The sequence below is a fragment of the Apium graveolens genome, chromosome 6, assembly GCF_009905375.1.
Source record: "Apium graveolens cultivar Ventura chromosome 6, ASM990537v1, whole genome shotgun sequence".
Taxonomy (NCBI): Eukaryota; Viridiplantae; Streptophyta; class Magnoliopsida; order Apiales; family Apiaceae; genus Apium; species Apium graveolens.
The window spans coordinates 279760092-279767885 of record NC_133652.1 but is presented as its reverse complement, the minus strand read 5'-3'; positions in this window follow the sequence as shown (position 1 = coordinate 279767885).

Genomic DNA, 7794 nt, shown 5'->3' with positions numbered 1-7794 from the left:
CTGTTCCTTATCTAAGAACTTTTATAAATTCATTGAGTTCTCCGGCCTTGATCATTTTTTCAATCGACCACTTCAATTAAAAACATTCATCAGTATTATGCCCCGTTATCCTGATGGTTGTCATAGTACTTATCAGTATTATGCCCCATTATCCTGATGGTTGTCATCAGCATTATGCCCCATTATCCTTGAGTTCTTGTGGTCGTCCATCTTCATTTTTGCTGTTTGGATGAAGCGTGATTCGCCTTTGATTTCATAGAAAATTTCGAAGATCAACGCGTTAAGTGGTGTAAACAAAGTTAATTCTCTATACATTTGGCTTTGCAAGTCTCGATATGTTTTCTTCTTATCAATAACCCTATGATCATTCCTTCAGTCTTTGTTGGATCCTCGTGAGTATTCATAGTGACATGACTGGTAGTTGCAATTATCTCTTTGGGGCTCCTTGTATCCCTCAAAAATCTCCATCCTCATTCGAATGTTCTCACCTCTTAAATATGTATCATTCATGCACTTTGGGCATAATCATAAAGAGACGACATGAGCATTTTACCTTTGATTGGGTCCAGTCCAGTTGTTAGATATACCATGACTTTAGTCTTATTCAAATTAGTGATCATACTAGTTTCCTCCTTGAGTCTGGCTAGGTAGTCGCCTAGAGACTCGCTCTGTGTCTTTTTCCCTTCAGAATAGGTGTGAGTAATGCCTTATAAATTTCCCCTTCAACTTCTCTTAGGTTTGGATGGAACGTGGGCGAAGTCACTTATACCTCAATGATGCCCCCTTCAGATAGTCTTAAACATCTTACATAGCATTGTCTAGTTATGGCTCATACCAGTCACCTATAACTCATATTTGTCATAATGGTCTTCGAGATCTCCCTTCCCATTGAACTCAGTCATCTTCTGGAATTACTTTTCTTCACCCGGTGTAGGTCGATAAGCTTCAATCTCTTCAAGAACCACGGGTTCATGACTAATCTTTTTATCCCCAAAAAAGGCTTTCTCCAATCCTTTCGAGAGTCATCTTCCTCTTCATCCTTTTTAGAGTCTATAGTCAATACGACCTTTGTCCTCCTTCTCCCAGGGTGTAAGTCAGAGTCCGCGGACTCATCTTTCTCAACCAGGGCTTATTTCTCTTTTCGAGAACTCTTGGCCTCTTCAGTTTCTTTTACTGAGGCTCATAGCACTTTTACCGCCAATTCTAGATCTTCACTTCATAGTTTTATCGCTTTGAGTTTCAAAGCATCGGCTCCCATTTTTTGTATTTTACCTGCTCTACTTCTTCCCATTATTTTGATTTTTCCCTTTGTCTAGCAACCATCTCAGCCCTCAATTTCTTCAACTTACCCTGTTCTTCAGGATTTGGAAAGATCTCGACTTCTTCATCAAAATTAGCTTCCAAGTTCCGAGAGGCGACCAAAGGCTGTTTTCAGCAGTTCATTTTCTAATCAAGAAACCTAGGAGGGCCTTGTTCATCATTACTTGTTGTCATCATCTCAGATCTTAGAACTTACTCTCATATTCCCATAAACGGCGCCAAATGTTGGAACCAAGTTTCTACTCGAACGATCTTCGGTTGGACCTGCAAGGAGAAGAATGTGAGGTTTTGACTCCCCGATTCACCTTCGGTGTGCGAATCAGTAATTGATCTTTTAGGTAAGATATGAATGTACAAGTAATTGTTGAATATATAATTATAGATATGATTATATAAGAAAATAGTAAACATGGACCAATATTTATACTAGGTATTGTCTACTCTTAGAGGTAAGTTGAGTGAACCTGGGAAGATCAAGGATAACAAGGCATATTCGCCCGTTACCTCCCATTTGGACGTGCTGATTTTATAGCTTCTTCGGCTTCCTTCGCACTGGGATTCGAATTAAACATACTTTAGGTTAACATAGAGTAAAAATATTTACAAACTTTCTTCTCAACCTGCTGCAAAGAAACAAGTGAAAGAAACATTATTAGTTCATCTAACTTTAATAGCTTAGAGTCTTTAAAAATAAACATGTATACCATAACTAAGTGAAATATAATGTTTTACAAATTAAATACCTTACAAAATATACATATTATGTAATCAAATTAAATAAAATACTATCATTGTAAAATACATCATACTGTGAAATTAATAAATTCACTAACCATATAATTTGGATATTTTTTAAATTTACAACCCGTCGGGGTAAACAAGTACTAGTTTTAAATATTTTTTTTAAAATATTTTTTTGAATTAAAGTTAATATTTATACTTTTATTCAAAAAAAGAAATTCGAAAAATAATTTGTGAACGTGTCATTTTTATTCATTTTACAATAATAATGAATTTGTATTTTTGTAACTATTTGACAAAATAGTGTCTTTATGTGTACTTTTCAACCTTTTTGTGCTTGTCACAAAATTTGTTAGAAAATGTGTCTATTGGAATTTTTTATGTTAAAAAGCAAGTTTATAAATATAAGCATGGTTTTCAATAATAAATTTACATTAGAATTGAAAATCTTAAAGATATTCATTATAACATTGTTAAAGTACATATGGTCTCATGGATATATGGTATATATAGTGTTATTTTTTCATTTCAAATAAAATAGACTAAGAATTAAATAAAAATCAACGATTATTTTATCCTTTATTTTAATTCATATATTTAAATAAACAAAGTGAAATTAGTAAATATTTTTACAAACTGCATCATTTTTTTTATATGTAAAACTTGTTCGTCAAAAACTTTGTATCCTATCCCTATGAAATTGAATTTGATTAAATGTTGTTATGTAAATATTAATTTATAAATGAAAATTAATTTGTGCATTATAGTGAAAAACTTTTTAGACCTGAATCTACTCTAGTTGTACTTATACTATTATTAGTTGAGGTTAGTAGGTAATTTATTTATAATCTCAATAAAAAAAATTAAATATTTTTGGGAAAATGTAATTTTCAAGTTAAATTTTTTTATACAATGCTTACCACGTGATTTTTAGAAATTCATTTTATTTACAATACAAAATAAATTAGAGTAATATGTTTTTACATGTATGCTTGTACATCGTCATCCAATTAATTTATATAATACGTGGAGCATACTTTGTTAAATCAGATTTGTGTAAACTAGGAAAAAAAAATTGAAATTTCTAATATGAAATTGATACTAAAATTAGAAAAATAATTTAAACTATATTTGGCCTATTTTTTAATGTATATATGGGAAGCTACTCTAAGTATTATGTGTTAACCTAATAACACACTAAGTTAACTTATATTGGGAGCTTTCGATGTCAGGAAGCTCCCTAACAACTATTGAACTTCATTTCACCAAACACAAGGTTAAAAATGAGTTTTTTTACTTCAAGAAGATGTAGGCTTGTTTGGGAAAAAATTTAGGATTGTAAGAAGTTATAGTTTTAATACATGAACACGTTGCCTCACAATTATCAACCATAATAATGGGGAAGGGAGTTGTTATTTTTCTTGAATCCAGTAATCGCTGTGGAATTGGTGCTCGTAATTAACTCGTCCAATTGGTGGCACTAGTAGTAATCTTAAAACTTGAATTGGTGGTGTCATTGTTGGTACATGTCTAGTATCTTTAGTGGTTACATTAGTGGCACTAGAAGTGGTAATAATTGAAGTAGATTTAGTGGTATTGATTGTGGAATTGGTCGTGGTGCTCTAATTAGTGCAATTGGTGGCATTATTGGTGTTAGTGTTGAAGTTCATACTGACTTAAGCAGTTCCATTGATGGCCACTTTAACTATGGCATTAGAGGTGGTAGCATTGATGGTATATTTGTTAGTCTTAGTTGTGGCATTGGTGGTAGCATTGCTATTAGCTTTAGTGGTGGCATTGGTGGTGGCATAGGTGATTGCTTTATTGGTAATATTGGTGATATATTGGTTACTCTTAGTAATGGCATTGGTGGTAGCGTTTCTTGTAGCTTTAGAAGTGCTATTGGTGACGTATGGCTGGTTGCTTTAGTGGTAGCATTGGTATTATATTGTTTAGTCTTATTAGTGGCATTGGTAGTAGCATTGATAGTAGCTTAACTTGTGATTGGTGGTGGAATGGGTGGTAGCATTATTGGTACCATAGGTTATATACTCGGTAATATTAGTAGTGGAAATGGTAGTGGCATGGCTCATAGCTTTAGTTGTGGCACTGGCGGTGCAAGTGGTAGCATTGATACTGGTGGATTTAGTATTGGTGGTAGTTTTAGTTATGGCCTGGGTGGAAGTAGCTTACTTAGTTGCATTCGGGGTGCTGGTGGTGATATTGGCATTAACTTTAGTAGTAGTAAAATTGGTTGTGGCAGCAGTAACTTTGGTAGTGATTTTAAATAGTATTGTTATAGACGAAATTAATGGTACTCCAATGATCACGGATAATGCATATAATTATACTAGTGTCATTGGATGTATTAGCATCAGTACTGGTGAAAACCTTGATCGCTGTGTCATCGGTGGTAGTGCTATAAATATTAATGGGGTTGCTGGTGACATTAATCGGCCTTACCTTGTTGACCAGCTACCTTCACATCGGCATAAACATCAGCATTATTTTTAATTTTGTTACTGGTCCCACTTTTACATATCAATGGATGAACCCATGTTCGGAATGAGATTTCTTACTTGCATGAGATGTACTTCCTAAAAGTGGCTCATGATCTCACAAAGACTTAGAATCTTTACTCATCCTAAAGATGTCTCAGCTCATATATAATTGTAAAACAAAATCCATTTTTTGATTAGTAATTAGAAGAATCTAATTACTAATCCAATGGAGGTACCATTAGAAAAATGGATTTTGTTGTATAATTATGTAGGAGCCGAAATATTTTTAGAGTGAGAAAAGAGTTTAAGTATTGTGAACTTCTTTGAGATCCTAAGCCGCTTTTAGGAAGTACATCTCAGGCAAGTCAAAAATCCAAATCATAATACGAGTTCATCCATTGATCTGTAAAAGTGGGACAAACAACAAAATTAAAAATAATGTTGATGTTTATGCCGATGTGCAGGTAGTTAGTCAATACTATAAGGCAGATTAATGTCACCACATTAATATCACCAACGCCCCAACTGATATTGATAGCACTACCACCATTTCCAGAGTTATCAAGGTTTTCACCACTACCGATATTAATACAACCAATGGCACTAGTATAATTATATGAATTATCCCTGATCACTCGAGTACCATTAATTTCATTAACATCATTACTATTTGAAATAACTACAAAAATAAAAATCAAAGTTACCTCCGCCATAACCAATATTACTATCACTAAAGTTAGTGCCAATATCACCACTAGCACTCCGAATTCTACTAAGTAAGTTGCTTCCACCAAAGCCATAACTAAACTACCACCACCAATACAAAATCCACCAATATCGAGGCTACCACTAGCACCGCCAGTGCCACAACTAAAGCAACGAGCCATGCCACCACCATTGTCACTATTAATATTATCCAATATATAACCAATGCTACCAATAAAGCTACCAGTCATGCCACCAGTTAAGCTACCAACAATGCCACTACCAGTGCCACTACTAAGACTAACCAATATACCACCAATGCTACCACTAAAGCAACCAGCCATGCCACCACCAATTCCACCAACAAAGCTACAAGCAACACTATCCCCAATGCCACTACTAAGACTAACCATTATATCATCAATGTTACCACTAAAGTAACCATCCATGCCACCACCGATGCCACCAATAAAGCTACCACCAATGCTACCACCTATGCCACTACTAAGACTAACCAATTACCACCATTTCTACAACCTCTAATGCCATAATTAATGTGACTATCAATGGAATTGCTTATGTTAGCATGAATTTTAACACTAACACCGACAATACCACCACCAATTCTCCTACTAAGATTAGTGCTTCCAATGCCACCAATTACACTAATAAGAGCACCACAACAAATGGAACCATCAATATCACTAAATTAACTACAATTATTACCACTTGTAGTGCCACCAATATAATCACTAAAGATGCTAGACATGCTACCACCAATGCCACTACTAAGACTACCCAATATACCACTAATGCTACCGGAAATGCTGTCATTATTAAAGTTGCCACCAATGACACTACTTAAGTTAGCACGAACTTCACTATCAATAATGCCACCTCCAATTCAACTTTTAAGATTAGGGCCACTTGTGCCACCAATTGGAGGAGTAAATTACCACCACTAGTGCCACACCTAAATATATTACTATTGGACTCAATAAAAATAACAACTTTTTTCCAATAGTAAAGGATCTATAGCCATTTACTATTGGACTCAATAAAAATAACAACTTTTTTCCAATAGTTATCCATCTATAGCCATTACATCAACAGCTGATTTAGTGTGGATGAAAATGGCCAGGCAACCTATTCTTGTATTGAAAATATAAGTTCTTACAATGGTACAATTTTTCCCAAACAAGCCTACATATCCATGAAGTAAGAAATTGCATTTTCAACATTGTGTTTGGTGAAATGAATCTTAATAGTTGTTGGGGGAGCTTGAGACAGGAAACACCCAACACCCAATATAAGTAAATTTATTGTGTTATTAGGTTAACACATAATACTTTAGAGTAGCTTGTCATATATATATATATATATTAAAAAATAATCACAATATAGTTTAAATTATTTTTTTAATTTTAGTATGAATTTCATATGATAAATTTTGATTTTTTTTCTATATTTTAAAAATCTGATTTAACAAGCATATATTTAAATAAATATTACTCTAATTTATTTTGTATAGTAAATGAAATTAGATTTTTAAAATTAGGTGGTAAGTATTCTATAAAAACGTTTAATTAAAAATTACATTTTCTCAAAAAATTAAATTTTATTTAATAAAATGATATACAAATTTCCTGCTAACCTCAAATAACAATAATATAAGTACCAAATAACTAAAAATAATAAAATACTACTACAAAAGATTCAAATATAAAAACCTTTCAGTATCATGCACAAATTAATTGTCATAAACAAATTAATATTTACATAACAACAATTAATCAAGTTCAATTTCTAAAGATATAAGGTACAAAAATTTTGACAAACAAATTATACATATTAGGAAACTGATGCAGTTTTTAAAAATATTTACTAATTGCACTTAGTTTATTTAAACATAAGAATTAAAATAAATTATAAAATTATTGTTGATTTTTATTTAGTTCTTAGTCTATATGATTTGAAATTATAAAAATGACCTAAAATTGTGGGTAACACTACATATACCATGTATTATGAGTATATAAGTTGTTTGGCTTAGCCATATGTACTTTGACATAGTTATAATGAATATTTTTTATGATTTTCTATTGTCATGTAAATTTATTATTGAAAATTATCCTTATATTTATAAACTTGCTTTTTTACTAACAAATTTTCACTAGACACTTTTTCTAAATAAAATTGTGAGAAGCACAAAAAGGCTGAGAACTACATAAAGACACTATTTTGTCAAATACTTTCCAAACTTCAAGTCCATTATTATTGCAAAATGAATAAAGTTGATAGTTCATAAATTATTTTACCAGTTTTCTTTTTTTGAATAAAAGTATAAACTAGTACTTGTTTGTCCCACTGATTTGTAAATTTAAAAAATATCCATATTATATGATTAATAGAGTCATTAATTTCATGGTAAGATGTATTTTACAATGTTTTTATTTTATTTTATTTGATTATATAATATGTATATTTTGTTAGGTGTTTAATTTATAAAACATTAAATTTTACTTAG